Genomic DNA, 25,763 nt, shown 5'->3' with positions numbered 1-25,763 from the left:
AATCTTTGCTTCTTATCCTCAGGCCTCCATTTCAATGGCATGTTCTGACTATGCTGAGCCCTCTTGTTCAGTTCCAGTTCGGCACCCCTGAGAACATCTCTAGTTTCTGGTAGTATGGGGACCTTAACCAGAGGTGCCAATGTTTGCCTCACACACCTGAATCAGCCTCCAGGGAATCCTGTCTCAGCAGAGAAACAGAGTGGAGGCTGATCAATTTCAAGGACACCATATACACTCCCCTGTAAGATTCCACTTTCTTAAGAAGTGGGATATCGGGCAGCGCCTATGGCTCAGTCGGTAAGGCGCCGGCCCCATATACCGAGGGTAGCGGGTTCAAACCCGGCCCCGGCCAAACTGCAACCAAAAAATAGCCGGGCATTGTGGCGGGTGCCTGTAGTCCCAGCTACTCAGGAGTCTGAGGCAAGAGAATCGCCTTAAGCCCAGGAGTTGGAGGCTGCTGTGAGCTGTGTGAGGCCACGGCACTCTACCGAGGGCCATAAAGTGAGACTCTGTCTCTACAAAAAAAAAAAAAAAAAAAAAGAAGTGGGATATCTGCAGAGGCTGGTCAACACCAGATTTCGAGGTCTTGTGCCATCTGTTATTTGACTAGGAAATTTCTGGGGCTTGGTGGCTCTACTGAGTTCACAAATAATGTATCACTTATTTATTGCTTATTGGATGTCAAAACATTTAATTTGGGACTGTGCATTCATTCATTCTTTGAAAGCTCTAACACTGATTTAAACGTAGTTACACTACTTCTCTTTATCTTTGTAGTGGATTTTCTAGGGCCATAGAGGCCTGTGTGATATTAGCAATGGTATCTTGGCATCAGTTATCCAAGATTTGGCAGTAGTGGGGAGAGTATGCTCCTGGCTTGGGACTGACATGTAACTGACTGCACTTAGTTCAAACTATCCTGGATGGCACCTCAAAGTATAGCATGATGGTCAACTAAGGACATCCCTGTCCCTGCCCTTCTAGGGGAAATTTCCTTATCTATCCTCTAAATTTTCATAGCCTGGAGAAATCTGAAGAGTTCACCCCCATTTCTGTAAAACAGTTCAGACTTATGGCCTTTGTATACCTTTTGGCTCCAATCCCAGGTCCCAATCCTATGTCTCCAGATGGTCCTTGTATAAACTTAGTTGTGAAATTTGATCACTTCACTCAAAATCACATCACATCATGCATTTCATAACTTCTGTGGAAGTTAGAGGTTTTCTGGAGGAACCATGTGGTGTCCCCCGGAGCCCTCTGCAATGTTTATGCCTCTCTTGTCCTACTGCCTTTCACCAAAGCCTGTTAGAAACAATATTTGAAATCTGTTAAATGACATGTCTGGACCCCCCCTTTGACAGAATAATGCCAGTAAAGTACAGAGTTAACATAGGTGTGGTTGTGGTCCTGGTACTTCCATGATTTCAGCTGCGTCTTCTGCACTTGAATCTTACTTTTTGACTTTTAAGTTTCCAAAGCCCAAACATAAGAAGTTACAGGGAGGATCGGCATGCAGGATCTTCTCTGCACATAATTCAAAAATACCAGCTGTTGTCAGTGCCCAGGAGCCACGTGGGGACAGAGGAGTTCACGTGGAAGTGACCAGTGGTCATCACCTGCATAGAAAAGTTTTGCTGGTTGTCTAAGCCTGTCCCTTTGACTGCAACCAACATGCCAGCTATTGACCGTCTCTGCCCCCAAATCCTGCTCAGCCTGTCTGAATTACCTCGGGTGGTGACCCTCCTTTTAACGTCAACATTATTTATTCATTGCTTTGCTGATCAGTTTTTTAACAGGACTTCCATGAACTTTGGGAAGTTTTCTCTCTTTTTCAAGACTTGAAGTTTCACTCTGCAGCCAGTTAGATGGGCAAGGTTGGTATCTGGTATGCAGGATCTTCTCTGCACATAATTCAAAAATACCAGCTGTTGTCAGTGCTAGTATTTATACAAAAGAGGAATTTATATAAGAGAGGAATATCTAAGGGAGAGCTAATTTTGTCAGTGATCAGTTCATCACAAATATCTTTTGGCTGTACATAAGCTTGTGAGCTTGAGGATTCAGATAATAAGCATGCAGAACCTAATAGTTATCTACTGCTGCGTTACCATTACCTCAAAATTAAATGGCTTAAAACAACACACATTATCTTATACAGTTTAGTGAGTAAGTTGGTCTAGTTCAGGTCTCTCTATGCAGTTTTAGTCAAGATGTTGGTTGGGGCTTCAGTCATCTGAAGGCTTGACTGGGGCTGGAAGGTCTGCTTCCAAAATGGTTTACTCACACAGCCATTGGCTGGAGGCCTTAATTTCTCCCATTTTGTAGCAGGATGACTCAGTTCCTTGCCACATGGACCTCTCCATGGAGTTTCTTGAGTGACCTCATGACATGGCAGTTGATTTCTCCCAGAGAGAGCATTCCAAGAGACAGGGAGAGTGAGAGAGTAGGGTGTAGAGAGGGAGAACCCCAGTGTCTGCTGGGATCTAGCTTTGGAAGTCATGTACCATCACAATATGTCATATTGTACTGGTTATGCAGCATGCTTATTGGAATCATTGGGGGACATTTTCTTTTTTTTGTTTTTGTTTTTGAGACAGAGTTTCACTTTGTCATCCTCAGTAGAGTGCCCTAGTGTCATAGCTCACAGCAACCTCCAACTCTTGGGCTCCAGCGATTCTCTTGCCTAAGCCTCCCAAGTAGCTGGGACTACAGGTGCCCACCACAATGCCCAGCTATTTTTTGGTTGTAGTTGTCATTGTTGTTTAGGAGGCCCAGGGTGGATTCGAACTGGTCAGCTACTGCCTTCATATTAGAATTGAGTACATTGGATTCTTGCTTCTCCATTCTTGCAATATTTCACTAAGAAGAATGTGTTCCAACTCAATCCAGGTTAATAAAAAGATGTAAAGTCTCCACTATTTTTTTTTTTGTAGAGACAGAGTCTCACTTTATGGCCCTCGGTAGAGTGCCATGGCATCACACAGCTCACAGCAACCTCCAACTCCTGGGCTTAAGCAATTCTCTTGCCTCAGCCTCCCGAGTAGCTGGGACTACAGGCGCCCGCCACAACGCCCAGCTATTTTTTGGTTTGCAGTTCAGCTGGGGCCGGGTTTGAACCCGCCACCCTTGGTATATGGGGCCGGCGCCTTACCGACTGAGCCACAGGCACCGCCCTAGTCTCCACTATTTTTAATGGCTGAATAGCATTCTATGGTAAAAAATATGGAACGCTTCACAAATTGCATGTCATCCTTATGCAGGGGCCATTCTAATCTTCTGTGTACCATTCCAATTTTAGTATGTGTGCTGCCGAGGTGAACACTCACTGGTGATAATTCTCAAGGTTGCAGGACAAGTACTGATGAGCTGTCATTCCCCACCAGGGGAGTAGTGGGTACCCAAAGAAGTAGTCCTCTGCCTCTGGGATTTCCCCTGGGAGATGCTGTTTTGAGGTTCCCCAGATGGAGTCTCCATTAAGATCTGTTACAGACCAAGAAGAGAGTGCTGAGGAGTCTTAATGAACAGTTCCCCCCATTGTCTAGCTGTTTAAGCAATCATAAGCCCAAGGAGTTCTTTCCTTGCCTACATAGACAAAAATATATCCAAGGGTGCACAAACATCACCTGCTTCTGTTTGAAGGTTTATAGAGCCATTTTTAGGTAACATTAGGGTTAAAATTTGTAATCAAGGATCTGTATAAAAGAATTGATCCTTTCCTTCCAGGACCTGATAGGAGCTAGTTTCCCAGAGCTCTGGGGATACATTTCTGCGGGCATACTATGGTACAGATAGTGGTCCCATAGTCCTTCTCTGGCAGGGGTAAAACATTTGTTAATAAGATAGTCTAAAGAGAGTAGTGCTGAAAAGACTGCCACAATCGAATTTTTACAATAGGTGGTCAGTTTAGGGAAACTGTATGGCCTGTGGGAAGTGTTCTTGTAAGATTTTGGGTCCTGGATGGTGCCTGTGGCTTAGTCGGTAAGGCGCCAGCCCCATATACCGAGGGTGGTGGGTTCAAACCTGGCCCCGGCCAAACTGTAACCAAAAAAATAGCCAGGCGTTGTGGCGGGCGCCTGTATCCCAGCTACTCGGGAGGCTGAGGCAAGAGAATCGCCTAAGCCCAGGAGTTGGAGGTTGCTGTGAGCTGTGTGAGGCCACAGCACTCTACCGAGGGCCATAAAGTGAGACTCTGTCTCTACAAAAAAAAAAAAAAAAAAGATTGTGGGTCCTTGTTGTCACTTTGTCTATGATGTTTGGTATGGGGGTGGGTAAGAAAGACACATGGGACCTCTGATGGGTGATCCAAGAGGCAGGAGGGTACATTAGTGAAACTATATACAACTGTAGGGTCAGAATGTTCCTGCACTGAACCAGGTTTAGGATGACAAACCCAGTAGAGAGATAGGTTAGTGGAGGAGGTGATAGTTTGAGAAGTCCTAATTGAAGTGTTGTCTTACCAGGCAAACAAAAAACCCCAAGGAACAAGTAAGATGCATGGGGTATATAACTTCATGTTACTTATCTCTTTTTGTGGAAGAGTAACTTTAGGTCCTCTAAGGGGTCAAAAGCCCACTGCTTCTCCAGTCTCTCAGTGATGAATCCTGGAGGGTAGGGTCTCTGGTAAGGGTGTGTGTTTTAGCTGAGGGTGATGAATCCATGGCCTAACTCCTGTGAGTTTAACTAATGAGTGAGTTGTCAGGAGCATCTCAAATAGGCCGATCTGCTGTGGCTGTAGCTGATTTTGGAGATGTTGGTTTCTCTGGGTTTTCAGTAACACCTTATCTTCTGGCTTTATGGAATGAAGGGCACATCTGTTAGAAAGTGGAGGCTATTGGAGGCAAACTCAGAAATAACTAGTTAGCATACTACCAGGCTGTTTTACTTCTGAGTGAGCCTCCATCTCTGGGGGCAGACAATCATTGGCTGAACAATGGTCTCCCATATAAAATTTAGGAATGGTCTCCCATATAAAATTTTTTATATGGTCTCCCATATAAAATTTCAAAGGGGCTAAGTGCCAGCTTACTTCTGAGGGTCACCTGAATTCTCAGCAGGGCAAGGGATAACACCTTGTGCCAAGTTAAACTTGACCAGTTTCAGAGAGAGTCTTTTAAAAAGTTAATTCATTCAGCTTTCTCTGAAAACTGCGTTCTTCTGATGAATGCATTCTCCAACTGATTTATACAATCCTTGAGATTTTTTGGATGATTCTGGCACCAAAAGCTGCTCCAACATCAGTTTGAAGAGATGATAGAAGTCCAAACCTAGAAATAATTTTCCTTAAAGGGTTTTAGAGGCTTCTGATGGTTATTCAGTTCTGGTGGATAAGTTTCAACCCATCCTGTTGGCTGGTAACCATAGCATACCCAGTTTTCTGTTCTTCATGAAGCTACTCCTATCATGAAAAATTCCTCGTCTGGGTCCGATGGGAGCTGATCAGTCAAATATGGATGGCTAGAATATAATTGGTCAATAATTCCTTTTTTGAAACAGAATCTCACTTTCTTATCCCAGATAGAGTTCAGTGGCATCATCGTAACTCACAAAAACCTCTAACTCCTGGCCTTAAGTGATTCTTCTGCCTTAGCCTCCAGAATATCTGAAACTACAGGCGTGTGCCACAATACCTGTCTAATTTTTCTATTTTTTAGTAGAGATGGGGTCTCACTCTTGCTCAGACTAGTCTTGAACTCTTGAGCTCAAGCAATCCTCCAGGTTTGGCCTCTCAAAGTGCTAGGATTACAGGCGTGAGGCACCGCGCCCAGCCCTTGTCTATGAATTTGAATGCAAGCATGAACCGGGAAATGAGAGTCCCTAGGCAGCAGGGTGGCAGGATTCAAGGTGGACACTACCTTTGGAATTACATTAGGATTATCCAACAGAGTAGCCTGATATTTGCCCAAATGGCCGGCTGTTAACCACCAGCTCACCTTTTGATCTAATAGGGATAACATAATGTACAATATGAACAGTTATTGGCTATCTAAGGGAAAGATTTTCAGCTTCTTGTAAAATATAACAAGTAGCTGCACTCAAATAAGTGGGCCATCCCTTTGTCACAGGTTGCTTATGAGCTCCCAAAGTTTGGGTTAATACCCCAAGTCCAACCCCGGTCTTTCTTGGATGAACAATTCAAATCTGGGAGGCACACTTGACATTCCCCTGTCCAAGTAAGGGACTCTTTTTCCTTTCCCTTTAAGGCTTTAAGGGACTGGCGATTAGGCTGAAGCTGGGAATGCAAATCTGACAAAACCCTGCCATGCCCAGGAATGCTCACGGCTGTTTGTGAGTGGTGGGGACTGCCACCCAGTTTGCAGCTGCCCTCTGGTTTGGGAGGAGATTTCAAGTCCCCTGAGATAATTCAAATCCCAAGTATTTGACAGTGGGCAGTGAGATCTGGGTATTTTTCTGGAATGTTCTATATGCTTTGTCAGCTAAGAAAGTCAAGACAATTACAGCATGTGCCTTGATTCAGCTTCAGTCTCACTTCAATCCAATTGTCACTGACATACTGTAAAATTATTCCCTCTTCTAAAATTAATTTTCTTAAATCTCTAGGCAGAATTTGACAAATATGGTTAGAGAGGTTTTAAGTCCCTGGGGGAGGACAGTCCAACAGCACTGGCATTTGTTTTTAGTCCTTAAACCCTTCCATTCAAAAGCAAAGTGTTCTTGTGATTCAGGAGCAAAGGGAAAGCAAAAGAAGGTGTCTTTTAGGTCTATCATTGAAAACCAAGGCAAGTTGTTATAGTATTGAGATGAGTATAAGGGTTAGGTACCCCAGGATGAATGTCTTCCACTATTTGGTTTATTGCTCACAGATCCTGAATAAAGTGCTATTCCTCAGATCCATGTTTTTTAAATGGCAAAATGGGAGTGTTATAGGGAGAGTGACAAGGCCAGACATCCATATTTTAAAAAGGCCACAACTAGGGGTTAAAGACTCTCCCTACCTTGAAGCTTTAATGAGTATTGCTTGAGTCGATCCCTGGTTTTACCTTGATACAAGCAGAGTCCACATGTACTCTTCTAGGTCGGCCAGCAGACCAGTGATCCCCAGCCTGTTTGGCATCAGGGACAGGTTTCATGGTAGACAATTTTTCCATGGACTGGGAGGGGAAAAGATAGTTTTCCTATAAATCTGCGAGAAATTATTTATTATTGTCTCTGTGCAGCCAAATCTCTCTGCTAATGATGATCTGTATTTGTAGCCAATCCCCAGCGCTAGCATCACCACCTCAGCTCTACCTCAGATCAGGCATTAGATTCTCATAAGGAGTGAGCAAGCTAGATCCCTCACATGCACAGTTTACAGTCAGGTTCGTGCTCCTATGAGAATCTAATGCTGCTGCTGCTCTGACAGGAGGTGGAGCTCAGGTGGTGATGCCAGTGAAGGGAGAGGCTGTAAATACAGATAAAGCTTCAGTTGCCTGCCCACTGCTCATCACTTGCCATGTGGCCTTGTTCTTAATAGGCCATGGACTGGGTACCAGAGTATGGAGATCATAGTGGTAGCTCATACCTCAGGGTTGACTTGATTGAGGACTTCAGCAGGCAGCTCTTTGGGGACATCCAAGAGGGCAGGCAGAGGTGTTTGCAAGGCAGAGGCATGTTCTGGGGGAACTGAGATATGCACATCTTTATTCTGAAAGTTCAATTGAACATGCAATTTATGTATTTTTTATTTTTTATTTTTTTTTAAAACATAACAGTTTAATAGGTAAGTAGACAAAGTAAAATAAATATGCAATTTGGATCAGGAAGTACATTAACGTATGGACAATACACAACTCCCTGCATATGAAATAAACCAAGAAAGGCACATAAAAGCATCCTGGGGATACCATCTTACATCTCTAAATCATCAAAATCACCAAAACAAGTATGAGGCTGTGGAACAGACTCATATGGTGCCAGTGACAATGTCAAGCCATAGGTCTTGGGAAAGCAAAATGAGAAGCCAAAAATCCCTTATATCAATGAATAGAACTTTCTCTAAAGAACATAGATGAATGGCTAACAAACATGAAAAAATGCTCCTCATCCCTAATTATAAGAGAAATGCAAATCAAAACCACTCTAAGAAATCACCTAGCCCCAGGGGAGGGAGAATGGCCCACATCGCAAAATCTCAAAACTGCAGATGCTGGTGGAGCCTACAATTTAGAGGGAAGATCTTGACCTAGCAATTCAAATTGCTGCAATTTCCAATAGCACAACCTGAGGACTGGAGAAAATAATTTTGGAAGGGTTGTCCAGATACCCCTGTCACCAGCATTGAGCCTCTAGTAAGCTCAGCCAGTTTAAGGTTTAAAACTGAGTTAAGTTGCACCACCATCAATCAGGAAATCAATCAATTTTTTTTTTTTTTTGACAGAGTCTCTCTTTGTCATCTTTGGTAGAGTGCCATGGTATCCATAGCTCACAGCAATCTCCAACTCTTGGGCTCAAGTGATCCTATTGACTCAGTTTTTCATTTTTAGCAGAGATGGGGTCTTGCACTTGCTCAGGGTTCTCTGGAACTTGTGAGCTCAGACAATTCACCTGCTTTGGGCTCTCAGAGTGCTAGGATTACAGGTGTGAACAACCATGCCTGGCAGGAAATCAATCAATTTTCTCCCACTTTCTGGGTTACCCTTGGCTCCTGGTGGAAGATATTAATAACTGACTGCAATTCCCGTGGATTCTGGGGAGCCCTAGGGTCCCATCATTCCATATCTTCTGCATTTAGCCCCATCAGTTGTACAGGAGGTTTCCTATCATTCTTTTGCTATAATTTAAGGTAATCCTTCTTCCAATGACCCTTCTCCTTGCAGGTAGGCACATTGGTCTTTTTCTAAGAGAATTTTTTCTGCTTGATCTTTTTCCTCTGTGGACCAGTGGTCTCTGTTGAGGGGACATCTTAGAGTTTTCTGTCAGAACTTCTGCCAGATGTGCCTGTTGTTTCATTTCTGTTGTTCTTTAGCCCCGTTCATGAATTATAAAGACTATGAGCCGTGTCAGCCAAATGAATACGGGCAAAGTGAGAACCCCCTCTAACTTCTGTAACTTTTGTGGGATATCAGGCATGCTTTGGCCAATAAAAGTCATGTTAATCAACTTGGATTATCAGAACTTTCTGGATCTGTATCAGTATATTTCTGATATGCCTCCATAGTTCTCTTCAGGAAGGCTGATAGATTTTCATCTGTTTCCTATTTCCTGAACCTTACTTAGGCTTTTAGTTTTAGGGACCTTTTCCCTCAGCCCAGCCAAGATGTTGTTTCAGAAATTGTGAGTTTCATCTTTATCTCCATTGTTCGGGTTCTGAAGGAGCTGGGGGTCACCAGATGAGGGGTTCTTGGTGCAAGGAATGAAGAGGCTTGACACAGAGTTTGTGCCAGGGAACTGAGGAACTCTGGGAGGAGCCCTCCTGAGTTAACCTTGGGTCTGAATTTATTATCACAAAGTAAGAAAAAGAAGTTAAAAGTTACTTATCAGACATCAGCATGAAAAAAAGGGGGAATATGGAAAGTGTCAGACAGAATGCCTTCAATTTGTTTTGCAAAATCTCAGACCTTAAACAAGACCCTGTCTCTAGCAAGCATCAAGAGATTTTTGGAATCTAGAATATATCTTTACCATAACCACTAGGTCTGGTGTTGCTATGCCTCACATATACATTCTCCCTTGGAGGCCAGTTTTCTGATCTCCTGCATGTACACAACTTACACACCATTCTCATGATTCTCTGGATCTCTCAACAGGAAGTGAGTCTTATGCTAAAGACCAAGGCTCTGTTTCCTCTACATATCCCTCATTTTGTTTTTTAATATCGTCAAGTGAACATAAGCAAACATTTCATCTTGTTTCTTCTGTCATTGGGTCAGATGACACATCCATCACCCAAAGGTGATGATGATGATGAAGAGGAGTATCAGGAGAGCACCAAAAAACCACATTCTTAAATTTAATCCTGAAAACCAATGAGAAGGAGATAACCATTGAAAATCTTTCTCTAAAGTGTCAAAAACAGAATGTTGGTTGGTCTCTTGGATGGCAATAGCTTATTCATGTAGTTGGTTGGATAAGTCAGCTATATTTTGAGCCAATAGCGTCATTGAAGGCACTATGTAAATGATTCTTGTTCCCACAGATAGAGGAAACTGCTGTAACACAAATATTGGTGCTATTAAAATCACATGGAAGAGCTGTTCTTCTTTGTAGAGCTTATCACCAAGTCATTCAATGGCAACCTTGAGGGCATTCAGTCTTTGCCTAACTTGATCATCAATCTTAGCTTGTCTTATGAGCTCTTGTGTGTTATTAGCCTTCATAGTATCAATAAAATGAGCAGTCTGAACAGATTTGGCTAAGGCGGCTATAGCCACTGATGCAGAAGGAAGTAAAACAATTACAGAAACTATGAAAGCAACAAGACTCACAAGGAAACTTTTTGGTCTTAATTACAATAAGTAAAGTGCTTGCCAGGGTCATTCAAGATGATTCACTTTTTTTTTGTTTTTGTAGAGACAGAGTTTCACTTTATTGCCCACGGTAGAGTGCCGTGGCATCACACGGCTCACAGCAACCTCCAACTCCTTGGCTTAGGCGATTCTCCTGCCTCAGCCTCCCGAGTAGCTGGGACTACAGGTGCCCGCCACAACGCCTGGCTATTTTTTTGTTGCAGTTTGGCTGGGGCTGGGTTTGAACCCGCCACCCTCGGCATATGGGGCCGGCGCCCTGCTCACTGAGCCACAGGCTCCGCCCAAGATGATTCACTTTTTTTTTTCCCCATAATGAATACAGTGGTGATGTTCAAACGAGTAACATTGTGATGGGAGAAGCTAGCACTTAACCAAGCAGTAGAGAATGACAGGGTAGAAGAATAAATTGTGTTATGAAATGAAAAAGAAGGAGTTAATAAGAACACATATGGGCTAGTAGTACATACAAGGATTTCATGGGAGGAAGAAGTTGTTAAATTTACTATAGACATGCCTATAGCACTGGTATGGATAATATCGTGTCATAAAATTTGGGGTGAAAAAGGGTAGGGTAACTCACCAGAGTTTAGAATAACAAGGGGAACATTGATCATTCTTACGGGCTAGAAAGGGACATGTTGTTCTAGACAGGTTTGTTTTGAGTTCATTCTGCAAACTTTAATGGTTTACCTCTTGCACTTAAATGGTCACAGGGCCCCAGTTAAGAAGGGAAACTTGTCCAGTGAGATTAATTTGGAGAGGTTGTTGTACAGGCAAGGGTTCCAAGGAGTGTTATCAGGAGTAAAGGAGGAATAAAGTTTAGGCACAACTGTAGCATAGGGTTGGAATGAATGGAGGGAAAAACACATAGGAGTTTTATTAATAAAGAGAGAGACATTGGGGGTAATAAAGCCAGTCGGTCTGGTTCAGCAAGATTTGCCTTAGGGGCATAAAAAGACCTCCAGTCTAAGTGGTGTACTTACTGGAAAGAGGGGGCTCAGAATCTCCCAAAACACAGGCTGGACTAAAGATGGTGCCATTAAGTGAGCCCAGTAGACAGTTCTGCTTTCATGGCATATAAAAAAATACAGTAAAAAGGGAAATACAGAGTTCTGAGTTACCACTGTCAGGTAAGTCAGAAACTTGTTTTTAGGTGCTGGAGGAGCACTGAGCTGTGTTATAAGAGAATTGACATCTTGAAATAAGTTTTTTTTTTTTATTTTTTTGAGACAGAGTCTCAAGCTGTTGTCCTGGGTAGAGTGCCATGGTGTCATAGTTCAGAAAAACCTCCAATCCTTGGGCTCAAGTAATCCTCTTGCTTCAGTTTTTCCATTTTTAGTAGAGATGGGGTCTTGCTTTTGCTCAGGCTGGTCTTAAACTTGTGAGCTCAAGCAATCCACCCTCCTCGACCTCTCAGAGGGCTAAGATTACAGGCATAAGCCACTGTGCCCAGCCATTGAAATAATTTTTTAAGTGATCCCCATGTTATTGGGGGTGCCCTTTGTGTTTGGGGCAGCAGTACTTGCAGATTTTGTTGAAGACTTATCCGTTGAAAGGGATCTTGAATCAGCTGTGGGTTGAAGTGGTCTTTCCAGTTCGTGTTTGGTCTTTGTTGTAGGGAACCATGCAGGTCCTGTTGGGGTGGAAACACATACATACCCTCTCCCCCAAGTTAAGACTGGATAAGGTTCTTCTCATTGCGTCAAGTCTAAGGATAACATGAACATTCATTCCATGTTGGTTTAGTGACATTTTGAAAATGCCATTGAAATGCAGACAAATTATCAGGATTTCAATTAAAAGATTAATAATTATAAGGGCTTTGATGACAATAATTTTGGGGTAACAGATACAAGCATCATATTGTCCTTTTTAAATGTAATTTTTAAAAGTGCAGTTAGTATGTTTGATAATGTCTTGTCTTGTGAGGTTGTAAGGTATTTTTGTAATATGTTGAATTTGTCAGTTAAGAAGGAAGTTTTGAAAAGTATTACTGGTATAACACGGGCCATTGTCTGTGTTTAGTTTCTTGGGAATCCCCATATAGGCAAAGCATTTTAACAAATGGGAAATGGTATGGTGAGCTTTTTCTCTATTTAATGGTGTAGTATGGCTATACCTGCTGTGTCAACAGTGACATGGATAAATTTAAATGTTTTAAATGATGGATAATGCATAATATTTGTTTGTTATAGTTCATTACTGTGTAAACCTCGAGGGTTGGAGTTTCGTTTTCAAGGGAAGGTCCTTGGATGCTTGGATGGCTTGACAACAGGCCTGCACTGTTTGTTTAGCAAGTTGAATAGGTCATTTGAATTGATATGTTAATAGTTTGGCATTTTGATCATGAGAAGTATGGGAGGCTGAAGACTGTCATATTGACATAGTAATATTTCTTTTCTTTTCTTTCTTTCTTTCTTTTTTTTTTTTTTGCAGTTTTTGGCCAGGGCTGGGTTTGAAACCGCCACCTCTGGCATTATGGGGCTGGTGCCCTACTCCTTTGAGCCACAGGCGCCGCCCTACATAGTAATATTTCTTTGTAAGAAGTTAGTGTATGTACTTGGTTATTACCCAGGGTAAAGGCTTTGGTAGTTTGGTATTTAAGAGAATTTGTGAATTATTCTATTACTTTTCTTGAAGGATAAACTTTGGATAAACTTTTCTTGAAGGATAAACTCTTATTTATAAAAAACACTTTCTGAGATGAATTAAAAATTATTACTGATAATGAACATTAACAGACTAATATTTTATAATATTAGAATGTATGTATATATAATGTATAGAACGTAATTATTATTTTATATTTGACAATATTTTTATATAGTTTTAACATATTGAATAAGTCTAAATTTTTTTTTTTTACTTTTAGTGGCTTCAATATTTTAAAAAGACCAAATTTAGAGTTTTGATTTTGATTTTGGAAGGTTTGTTAAATATTAAAGACTTAAAACATTTGTTTAAATAGAATCACAGGCCAAAAGATTTTAAAGGCAATAACTGAATCACATGCAGATTAACTGAATCATTAACTGAATCACATGCAGATTTTTTTCACGAATTTCCTTGTATGTGTTTTATTCAACCTGCACAGACAATTTACAAACATCCCAAACCTTCTGTATTGCCCTGCTTTGCACTTTTTTTTTTTTTAGAGACAGAGTCTCACTTTGTCCCCCTTGGTACGGTGCTGTGGCGTCACAGCTCTTAGCAACCTCCAGTTCCTGGGCTTAGGCGATTCTCTTGCCTCAGCCTCCAAGGTAGCTGGGACTACAGGTGCCCACCACAATGCCTGGATATTTTTTTTGTTGTTGTTTGGCCAAACCCCTTGGTATGTGGGGCCGGTGCCCTACTCACCGAGCCACAGGCAGTGCCCGCTTTTCACTTTCTTAATGACTACAATTTACTGTACTTGTAAATAACCAGTAATTCTATTTCAGGACAAAATTTACCACACAAGAGCCTTTCTTACACAATGCTATTTTCATTTCTGTTTAATCTTTCTTACTCTTAAAAAACACTTTTCACAGGGTGGCACCTGTGGCTCAAGGACTAGGGCCCCAGCCCCATATACCAGAGGTGGTGGGTTCAAACCCAGCCCCGGCCAAAAACTGCAAAAAAAGAAAAAAAAAACCAAACCAAAGAACCCCCCCCCCCAAAAAAAACCCCCACTTTTTACAAAATAGGATCACAGTCTACTATAAAGTTAATTATTTACTTGGCCAAATTGATAATTAGAAGACTTAAAAGGCAAAAATATTATTTTTTGATAAAGACTCAGTTTTTAAAATAATTTAAATGGCCGAAGCATTACATTTTATAAAAGATTCAGGCATTTTATGAAACATAACATGACTTTACAGTTTTAAGTTATTGAAAAATGTTCTGAAACTACAACATAGGCACCATTCCTGATATATTCTCTTTGTCTTTCTAAGTTTCACATGGTCATGTGGCATTAAAGATGGCTGCAAAGGCTAGGAACTATTTGTGCTCTTATTTATCAGGTGCAGAGTTCAAAACAGAAAGTAGGAAGACTGGAGCATTCTGTTTTTTTCTTTTTCAGAATAGCAAGAGGGTAAATTTGGAGCAGGAAGGGTCCATGTGGGCTAGACTGTGTCTTGTAGCTGTGGTTTTAGGCAAGGAGAACATGTTTTTAGGTCTTACCACAGTCACTTATCTGACTTCAGAATTTAGAGGCTTAAAATCAAGAACATTAAGTTTAGAGCCAAATTCAGCAAAATTTAGAAATGTTACAGAAGTGACAGTTTTATAATCTTTAAACATCTGAATTTTACTAACAGGTTTAAGACCAATTTTATTTATTAAAGAATACCAAAGTCACCAAACAAAAAGAGATTTGAGTTCTTTTTTTTTTTTTATTTTTCTTTTTTAAAGCTAATTAATTAGAGCTCTGTGTGTGTGTGTGTGTGTGTGTGTGTATTTTGAGACAGAGTCTCAACTGTCACCTTGAGTAGAGTGCCATGTTGTCATAGCTCACAGCAATCTTTTGCGTATTTTGATAGTGAAATATTACAGGCACATGACATATACAGACACATAAGAAGACAGACATACAGACTTTATATTTGCTGACTTTTAAACATACATTTTTATTCAGACTATAAAAAATTTTTTTTTAATCTCAAGCTGTTGCCCTTGGTAGGGTGCTGTAGTCTTATAGCTCACAGCAACCTCAAACTCTTGGGCTCAAGTGATCCTCCCGTCTCAGTTTTTCATTTTTAGTAGAGATGGGGGGTCTCACTCTTGCTTAGGCTGGTCTTGAACTTGTGAGATCAAGCAATCCACTGCCTAGGTCTCCCAGAGTGCTAGGATTACAGGCATGAGCCGCTGCTCCCAGCCTAAGTTATTTTTTGTTAATCATTTTTACACTTTGTAAATTAGATGTATAGATATATTTTAATTACTGCTTTTAGACTCAAATTCTACTAAGAAAAAACAAACTTAAGTACTTCAACCAGACTTGTTAAACAATGTAACATCGTTATAATAATTCAAGGATCTATTCAAAGGCCATTTTTCTCTAGAGTCAAGATGATAGACCAGCGTGGTAGCTCAACGGCTAGGAGCCAGCCACATACACTGGAGCTGGTGGGTCGAACCCAGCCTAGGCCTGCCAAACAACAGTGACAATTACAACAAAAAAATAGCTGGGCTTTGTGGTGGGTGCCTGTAGTCCCAGCTACTTGGGAGGCTGAGGCAAGAGAATTACTTAAACCCATGAGTTTGAGGTTGCTGTGAGCTGTGATGCCACAGTACTCTACCAAAGGTGACATACTGAGACTCTGTCTCCAAAAAAGAAAGATGATAGACCCACTGGCCATGTTACAGTAGCATTTCATTGTCTTTTAGTTATAGGTGGCTACCCATGCTGAGACCAATCAAACAGAACACACCCCAATGGGCTGTTATTTGGGATTGAGGCTTGAGCTCCCATAACACACCAGATATAGAAATACTGAATTTCTCAAGAATAAAATCACAACTAAAGTTTTTAGTGCACAACCAAAATAAAGCAGGTGGACCCCAGTGATTAGGGACAATGGGTGCGTGGGTGCAGAATCCCAAGACTCCCAGGAGAAATCTCCCGGCGGTGCTGCTACGAGCGTTGGAGCCCTGCGCCCCAGTGTCCAGGCTACCACTAGGCTTCCCCACCAGCACTTATACAGCACTTAGCGGAGCAGTCTGGGGGTCCCTTCGTGGTCACCTTTTAAACTATTTAGTTAATTGAGTTGAAGAATTGAACATTTTGAAGGTGAACAGTGGAATCAGTTAATTTGTATCTTAAATAGGAAATGGGGCTTTTAGTTTGTATTTTTTCAGGGGCAATTATTAATCTATGTTGAGAAATTTGTTTTTGAAAGTGTTCGTGTGTGTCATGAAGAATGGTGTTTTGATTTGCTGTTAGGACTATAAGGCTCTCAGTCAGGAGCTGAAGCTGCCACTGAGCCTAACTGTTTGGACATTGGCGGAGGGGAAAATTCCGTGTCTGTTTGACTGAGAGGAATGGGTTCTGGCTTCACCGCCGACGGTGGAGGGGCAGGGGTGATTTTGACCCACTGAGGTGGGGGTATTGTAACATTTCCTGCGTGGTATTTTCTACTCTTGAACTTTCTTCCTTTGTGTCAGAAATGTGCAAAGGCATGAGAGCAGCCCTAATAAGGCTCCATGCCGTCACGGGTAAATACTAATTTTCTGACCTTTGGTAGTCATGCATTGGGATGACTAAATTAGCTCCAGTTCTCCCCTGGTTATTTGAGTTTCCCACATGTAATTAGTCCGCCTCTTCTCCAGCCTTTTCCAGGACAATGTGATGGTGCTCAGAGGTTAACAGTATGTTTAACAGACTCTGGACATCTGCCCATGTGGGGTGATACGTGTTGACAATACATTCAAACAGATCCATTATACACTTTGACTTGTCCTTACAAATAATAACAGGATTATTCTGTTTTCAATTGTACAAATCAGAAGTAGTAAATGCGTTCTAAACCCACATTAACCTGGCTGGCTGCCCATTCTCATTTATTCCTCCTGAAGGGGCCTGTCTCAAAGGAAACTGCCCTGCTGGGAAGGAGAGAGGACCCCAGTCAAATTGTAGACACTGCCAGGTACATGAAGTTGGGACTATGTCCACATGCTTCCTGTGACTATGCTCAGAGAAGAAAGAAAGCGAAATATAGATGGCTGGAGGAGCCAGCAGGGGTGAAAAAAGGGCTCCAGAGTCATAAGACAGGGCAGGAGAGTTGGAAGAGGGATGGCAGAAAGAAATCGGAGCTGAGTTGCCCAAAGGTCTTCGTTAGCATAACAGGTACCTTCTGATGACAAGATGGACTTTTAGATATGGGTTCTTATTCCCCAGATTTCTCCTCCTCCTTCCTGTTCTTCATCCTAATCCTCCTTCTTCCCCCTCCCCTCCCTCCTGCTCTCCCTTCTCCTTTTTTTTTTTTTTTTTAAGATAGTCTCACCCTGTCACCCAGGTCAGAGTGCCATGACCTCACAGCTCATAGCAACCTCAAATTCCTGGGTTCAAGTGATCCTCCTGCCTCAGCCTCCTGAGTAGCTGGCACTACCATCGTCTACCACAACTCCTGACTAGTTTTTCTATTTTTGGTTTTTCTATTTTCTTCTCTGCTGGTGCTTCTGCTTGGCGTCTTAGCCTTGCTCAGGCTGGTCTTGAACCTCTGAACTTCCTTCCGCAACCTCCCAGAGTGCTAGGGTTACAGGTGTGAGTCACTGCACATGGCCTCCCCAACCTTCTTCTTCTTTTTTTTCTTCTTTTTTGGTTTGAAAGCCATCATTTTTTTTTTTTTTTGTAGAGACAGAGTCTCACTGTACCCCCCTCGGGTAGAGTGCCATGACGTCACACGGCTCACAGCAACCTCTAACTCTTGGGCTTACGTGATTTTCTTGCCACAGCCTCCTAAGCAGCTGGGACTACAGGCGCCCGCCACAACGCCCGGCTATTTTTTTGTTGCAGTTTGGCGGGGGCTGGGTTTGAACCCGCCACCCTCAGCATATGGGGCCGGCGCCCTACTCACTGAGCCACAGGCGCCGCCAGAAAGCCATCATTTTAATAACTCTTTCACTTGTGCTAGCCTGTCTTCATTTAGGAGACTCCTGTTGAAAGTCAGTATTTTTTTTTTTTTTGAGACAGAGTCTTACTTTGTTGCCTTTGGTGGAGTGCCTTGGCATCAGAGCTCATAGCAACCTCAAACTCTTGGGCTCAAGCGATCCTCTTGCCTCAGCTTCCCAAGTAGCTGGGACTACAAGTACCCACCATAATGCCTGGCTATTTTTAGAGATGGGGGTCTCACTCTAGCTCAGGCAGGTCTTAAACTCCTCAGCTCAGGCAATCCATCCACCTCAGTTTCCCAGGGTTGAAAGTCAGTATATATTCCAGATCAACTATTAAACTCCATCTGTAACTTTATTCCACCTTTTCCAACTTCAGAATTCCAATTTTAGAGTACACAGCATTATGTGGAGGGAGGTTAAACACTAGACAGGAAAAAAGTGTTAATGGCATTCCCCGGTTTCTTCCCAGCGTTATTCCAAACCTCCAAAATAAGGTCAAGTAACACAATAGGCCTGCACTTGTGTCACAAGCTGTTTAGAAAGTGTGCGTGGGAATCTGACTCAGACCAGGTATCCTCCTCACCATGGGCAAAAGCTGGTGGGGAGAACACGCCCAGCCTTATTCCAATGGTAATAAATAACCCTATGGTATGAGCAGCACTGGCCCATGGCCCAACCTCTGCTGGCGCTGTGGAGCCAGGCCTGCCTCATGCCCCATCTTTATGTCATTGAGCCCTAGCTCTTTGTTTTGGTTAAAGGTGCTTGTAATGTTCCACCTTCGTCTCAGTGTCCTCTCCAGGTGCATACGCATTCTGCAAGTAACTATTACCGCCTGGATTGTCCTGATAAAGTGGGCCTTTATGTGACCCTTGATGATCTGCTCCAACTTCTGGCTAAACTCCTGCAGTTTCTCCATCTGGCCAGGATTAGAACTGTTGTCCAGTGTGAAAGTGTCCTTGGTCACCAGTTCTCAGACATCTTTCAGCACCCTCTCCAGCGTGGTAAACTTGCCCCAGAGCACAGCCATTTCCAGTTCAAATTCTAGCTCTGGAATTTCCACGCTACACGTCTCAGACGTAAGGAAGTCTGGTCATATCTGAGGGGTCTGTGATGTGGAGGGTGATCCTGGTGTCCAGTGGCTCTAGTATTCCTCCAGATTTCACCTCATTGGTCCAATGCCTGCAGTTCTCGCAGTTGGTAGCTATGAGGATAACTTCTTTAAAGTGAGGGATTTCTGGAAGATGGAGTTAAGGAGGTCTACTTAGCTTCATGTTGGTCTTAGCTGGGGCATTGTATTTGGGGAGTTCATGCTGAACTGCGGCACTTCATTTCTGAGTTCTTCCTCTTCTGGCTTCTCTGCTGGTGCTTCTGCTTGGCGCCCCAGCATCTCGTCCTGCTTTAGGGTCCAGCTGTAGCATGTAATCACCATGGCATCAGCTTTCGGGGGAGCATAGGGATTTTTCCACAAAGCTGTTCCCTGCAGGATCATCAATGAGCAGAGTGAAAGGGGAGGCCGCTTGCTTTAGCTCTTTCAGTTTGCCAGTGAGCTCCTCGCCTCTTTCAGCTGTGGCATCTTTGTTTGCCTCCCTTCTGGCTGAAGGCAGGGATTTCAAAACCCAGCTCAGGGATCCTGGTGGTGGTAGTCAGTCTTCACTACTTTCTGTTCATGTCCTCCACGGCCCTGCCAGGCAAAGTGTAACGCGCTCCCTGGTCCTGGACCCTGGCTGCCCACTGGATCTCCGTGTTGTTCCAGCCACAGTGCTCACAGGAAAAGGAGCTCGTGACTATTCCTCTGCGGAAGGGGATCTTGGGGAGCAGGAGCTGATCTGGCTTCTTTTGATACAAAGCATATAAGACGGTTCATACATAAAGGACTGTATCCCATTTCCCAATGTGATGACAGAACAAATCTAACTGGAGAATAGTATTGTAGCTCAATAACCCCTTAAGTGGCCATTTCTCCCCAGACCTGAGACAGTGCTCGGGCCAGGCAGTATTACAAAAATATACCAAATTTTAGTTGCCCTACTAGGTAATGTAATGAAAACTACAGACCGAAATTTTGGGTAAAGCAGCTCTCATGGAAGTTTGGGGTTTGTCTTTCTTTCTTTCTTTAAGCCTCTTTTACTTTTGTTTAACCCTCAGTTTCAAATGAGTTTTAAATGTTCACATTTTTGCCAGAAGTGTCTGTTTCAAGTAACCTTAAGTTAGCCGTATCAGCGAGTTTTATCTCAGTAATCACAATGCCAGTAATTTAGCGACTGCAGTTTCAAAATAGGCAGAAAAGAAAATAGAGAGTGAGAGCTTCACAAATTTTATCTTTGAACTCTATAGTGGTAAATTGACCATATGAGCTCTGAAATATTCTTGATGTAATTTGCCCATCAGTTTTTAAACGTGCACAAGAACAGAACAAGATACATGGAGACCAGCTCAAGTCCTGGAAAACCTGGAATTTCTTTAAATTGTCTCATAGACAATACGTTTATATGCCACATACTATATGCCATATAGATTAAACAGTCAATATAAAGAAACATTTAAGAGGTTTCAGGCAAGAGGCTGGGAACACCACATCAGACAAAACAAAACTTAAAACAGAGTACTTCTAAAGAAATTTCTGGTGTTTTTTTTTTTTTTTTTTTCTTTTTTTAGACAGAGCCTCAAGCTGTCACTCTCAGTAGGGTGACATGGCATCACAGGTCAGTAACCTCCAACTCCTGGGCTCAGGCGATTCTTTTGCCTCAGCCTCCCAACCTTGGGACTACAGGTGCCTACCACAACACCTGGCCATTTTTTGGTTGTAGATGTCATTGTTGTTTGGTGGGCCCGGGCTGGATTCGAATCTGCCAGCTCTGGTATATGTGGCTGGTGCCTTAGCCATTTGAGCTATAGGCGCTGAGCCTCTAAACAAATTTCTATAGAGGGAGACTTGGAGAGATGTGTTAAAGAATCTTATCTCAAACCAACCAGCACTGCAAACAACCTATCGTAGGCCCAGATGGCATAACAACCCAAATGGCAGATGGCCCAGTATGCTAGCTCACATTCTCCAATCCTAGTAACTCTAGGAAGCCTAGGTGTGTGGATTGCCTGAGCTTAGGATTTTGAGATCAGCCTGAGCTAAAGCAAGATCCTGTCTCTACCAAAAATAGAGAAACTAGTGGGCACCTGTAGTCCCAGCTACTTGGGAGGCTGAGGCAAGAGGATTGCTTGAGCCCAAGAGTTTGCGGTTGCTGTGAGCTATGACACCATGGCACTCTACTGAGAGTGACAAAATGAGACTCTGTCTCCAACAAACAAACAAATACAAATGGAAGAGACAGAATATTTACAGCATGCATACCAATTTTGAAGAATCTAGTCTTTTGAAGATCTTTAAACCTTCAGAGATTGAACTCTGATTTCCCATAGCCTCACACACACAACACAAATACACCAAATGGACTGAAGGTCCAACAAATAAGCCTGAGGAGTGCCAAGTACACACAGTCGAAGGTCCAGCTTTCACAAATGGTTGAAGCTTCCAACCAAATGCAGAGAGGAGCTCTCCATTGCAGGGTACCCTCAAATAGCTCTCACCTGTCTGGATGCAAATGCCAAAATCCGAAAGTCAAAGGTCCATTCTTCCCTGTCAATCTGGAATGCATTTGGGGCTGGTGACAGTGAAGCTGGTGGGAAAAAGCAAAACCAACCTCTGGCAGAAACTCAGCAGGGCAGCTGCTAGAGAGGCTTTAAAATCTCCCCCACCCTGTTCCAGGACCGCCAAGCCACAAACAATGCATTCCCGATGAGCCCCCAAATTGTTAACAAACCTTCAAGGGGATTCACTGTTGTCTGCTGCCCAGAAACTCAATTACTGAGAAATGAGAATTGTCAGGGAAGAAAGGATTTGTTGCAAGAGACTCATCAACTGGGAAGTGGGAGATAGGGACTGCTTCAAATCCACCTCCCTGACCAACACGGTCAAGGGTTTCTCTGAAGGTGAAGTGAAAAATGCATGAGGGGCGTGAGCATCATTACATGTTTGGGGTGGAGTGCAGGGCACACAAGTGCAGCGAGAATTCATGCTAGTACACACACCTTATGATAAAAAAATGGTGGATAAGTTCTTGCCAGTGTGGGGATTTTAGTAGTATAATGAACAAGGTGTTAATATTGGCCATTCTTTCAGCTTTGTGCATGAAAAGGATGTGGGGAGTTGGTTGCTCAATCGGTCTTTGGGCAAGATCTGTGGTGGAGTGTTTCTTATCTTGTTATCTCTGGACAAACAGGTGGTGTAAGGCTTTGTAGTTACCTCATGGCTGCAAGAGGCTCCACTGTTCTTGGGAAAGAAACTCAAAAGGGAATGCATCAGTGCAACAGAAAGTCACAAAGTTCAGCAAATCTTACTGTTTTGGGATTTTTTTTTTATTGTTGGGGATTCATTGAGGGTCCAATAAACCAGATTACACTGATTGCATTTGTTAGGCAAAGTCCCTCTTGCAATCCTGTCTAATCTCCATTGTTTTGGGAACTTAAATTATAAGAGAACTAAAAAAAAGAAAAAAAATCCCCCCCAAAACCTGCAACAAAACCCCAAACTATAAAAAATGTTTTCATGCTTATGGAGCTGGTTACGGCACTTTCCACTAAAAAAGTTAGGTTGACCAAAAAATATGCATTCCAAACATTTTTTCATTGACTTCATTTGTTTTACCAGGCTCACCATACTCTAGTCGATGGTAACACCAGAGTTTATTCTACTAATCCCTTATAATTTACATTGCCTAATAGTTACTTGTTTACCTTTTTCTCCTTCAAGGGAAGAATTTATTTATAATTGATTTTTCAGATAAGTGCATGTCAGCAAACATTTACTGATAGCCTCAAGCCCTGATACTATGCTAAATCCAAGGGAAACAAAAGAGAATGTCGTGTTGGGTATGTGATCCCAGCCTAGGAGAAACTTACGTTAGTGGGGGACACAGACATACGAACAATGATCACAGTGCAGGGTTAAGCGTGCAATAAGGCTGGTATGCACATTTGTTGCAGCACAATTCACAATAATGCTGTAGAATCACCCAAGTGCCCATCAATTCATAAGTGGATGAATAAAATGTAGTATATCTATACTGTGGGAAAGAAATCCTCATGACCCTGACAAGGGTACAGCCATTTTGGGGTAACAGCTGGTGAGAGAAAGCAGGCCAGGAACCAAACTGTTGTTTCCCAGCAACCTCCCTGGGAAACAACAGAACAGTAACTTTTACTCTGGCAGGCCAGCTGGTGGCCAATTAAGGGAGTGACTCCTGAGGTTTGCCCTGAGTGTAAAAATCAGTCCCTCTGCAGAAAGGGAGGACTCCCTCTAGCACCCCACTCCCACATTCAACCCTACTGGTAGGGATAATAGAAGCCTCTGAAACTGTGTGAGAGCTGAGCTGACTTCTGGTCAGACTCCACTCTGCTGTTTTTCTCTCCTTTCTCTGCTAATGAAGCCTTTCCGTCCCTTGACTGGCCTCCTCTCCTCATGGATCCTTTCCCCTGACTCTGTCCCTGTTCCCCTCATGTTCACGGTGCCCTGCCTGGGCACGGAGGCAGTGAGACCAGTCTGGGGACCACCTCAGATCCCTGCCTGGATCACACTGCACACCAATCACTGGAACTCGGTAAGGTAGAGGAAGGGGCTCTGCTGCTGCCACTCACTCTGAAAATCCTGTACTAGGCTGGGATTTCCCCTGGGATCTGGAACACTGGTCCCTAACCCCCTGACTACCCTCAGGAATGCCTGAGGGACAGGGTTGAAACTCCGGACTTCATCCTTCTGGCCCCACAGGTGACTTGGGGACGTTTGCCTCTCTGCTGGTGAGCCTCTGCCCCAAACCTCCTCTTACCTCGCATGCCATGGGTAGTTATCATCCCCTCCCATTTCTCCCATTGCCACTCAGCTGTCTCCTCAAAAACCTAGACATTAAACCGAACCAATTAACATTCCTCTGCAACACTGCCTGGCCCCAGTATAAACTAGATAATGGAAACCAATGGCCTGAGAATGGGGCTTTCAATTTAAACATCCTCAGAAATCTTCAAAATTTCATAACTTGCAAGGGCAAGTGGTCTGAGGTCCCCTTTCTCCTGCTGGGTTGTCCTTCACTTTGCCAAACCTACAGCACCTTCCAAATTTTCCTTCTCAACAAACAGCCACCACCCCAACCTTCTACCTCTGACTTTGACTGGACCCTGCTGACCACTTTCTCCTCCTCCCACCCCCAACCTTCTGCTCTTGCTCAGTCCCTAACTCCTGTGCCGTCAACATCTTCACCAGATTCCTTTTCTCCTCCATTCGCCAGGGCTGACCCATTCCTTCTTGGAATATACTACGCTTTAATCATTCAGACATTTTGTCGCTTCCCTGGCATTTCCTTCTGCTCATTCATTCTGTTGACTTGGTACTAGGAACCAAAAAACCTGGATATACAGGGACCTGACATCTGGTTCCTCCATGCCTAACAGTTTGACAAGCCAACTGGGGGATCCCAGTTTTCTATTCCCCCCCCTTTTTTTTGAGACAGAGCCTCAAGCTGTCGCCCTGGGTAGAGTGCTGTGGCATCACAGCTCACAGCAACCTCCAATTCCTGGGCTTAAGCGATTCTCTTGCCTCAGCATCCCAAGTAGCCAGGACTACAGGCGCCTGCCACAACGCCAGACTATTTTTTGGTTGTCGTTGTCACTGTTGTTTGGCAGGCCCGGGCTGGGTTCGAACCCACTAGCTCTGGTGTATGTGGATGGTGCCTTAGCTGCTTGAGCTACAGGCACCGAGCCGGGATCCCAGTTTTTCTGTAAACTGGGCTGTCTGACCTACATTCTGCCTGCTCTCACCCCATCTTCACTTTCCAGTAAGGTGTCTCTTTTGACCGCCTCCTTCCCAATTCAGATTTTGACATTAGAGAAGGACAATCTATTCTGATAGTGCACGTCAGCTCCCAGCTGGCCCCTGATACTCAACATAAACTCCAAACGCTTGTAAAGGAGCCTCATACCCTACAAGTGAAATTCCAAACCTGGCCTTCAATGGTCTTTGATAACTAGATGGAGACAGAGCCCAGGGGGAGAGGAGATGGGGCAATAACAGACCTTGGGAGAAGAAAGCAAATAAGTAGGGCGCTAGGCCTCATATGCCAGAGGTGGCGGGTTCAAACCCAGCCCTGGCCAAAAAAAAAAAAAACTGTAAAAAAAAAAAAAAATGAAAGCAACTTTTCAAATGGTGGCTACCACTACAGTAGAGATATTTCAGAGACAGAGTTGCACTGGAGGCTCAGGCAAGAAGACGTCCAGAGGGAGCCCTGCTCTGGGGGCCGCATCCTGCTCCCTCTGCAGCCAGCTGGTCTCTGCAGAGAAACATGCCAGGGAGCGGAGCTCGTGTCCTGGAACTGTCAGAGCCCCCTGAGCCGGCATCCTCCACACCTACAGACCCTCTAGGACTGTGGACCGACCCCAGCCTTGGAACAAGCTCAATTTCGTCATACCAGGATGGCTGAGCCTCAGGTAACTCCCTTTCTCTGTTACAGGTAAGCAAACTGATTTATTTATTTATTTATTTGTTTTTTAATAAATTATTTTATTTTTTCAAATTAATATGAGGGTACAATTTTTAGGTTACATTGTTCTCACTTCCAGGGTAAAGTTCCATTTGTAGAAGGGCCCCCCCCACAGCAA

The 25,763-nt window shown here is 43.3% G+C and overlaps 1 non-coding gene and 1 pseudogene across 1 annotated transcript; both read right to left on the bottom strand.

Moving 5' to 3' along the window:
• Positions 1-3,216: 3,216 nt before the first annotated feature.
• Positions 3,217-3,322, bottom strand: LOC128571358 (U6 spliceosomal RNA). The gene has a single exon (XR_008375788.1). It is a non-coding gene; the product is annotated as a U6 spliceosomal RNA (small nuclear RNA).
• Positions 3,323-18,708: 15,386 nt separating this feature from the next.
• On the bottom strand, positions 18,709-25,502 carry LOC128571036 (zinc finger protein ZPR1-like; annotated as a pseudogene).
• Positions 25,503-25,763: the final 261 nt, after the last annotated feature.

The sequence above is a fragment of the Nycticebus coucang genome, chromosome 18, assembly GCF_027406575.1.
Source record: "Nycticebus coucang isolate mNycCou1 chromosome 18, mNycCou1.pri, whole genome shotgun sequence".
Lineage (NCBI taxonomy): Eukaryota > Metazoa > Chordata > Mammalia > Primates > Lorisidae > Nycticebus > Nycticebus coucang.
Note: the sequence above shows the minus strand (reverse complement) of the source record. Positions and strands in the feature narration are given on the sequence as shown.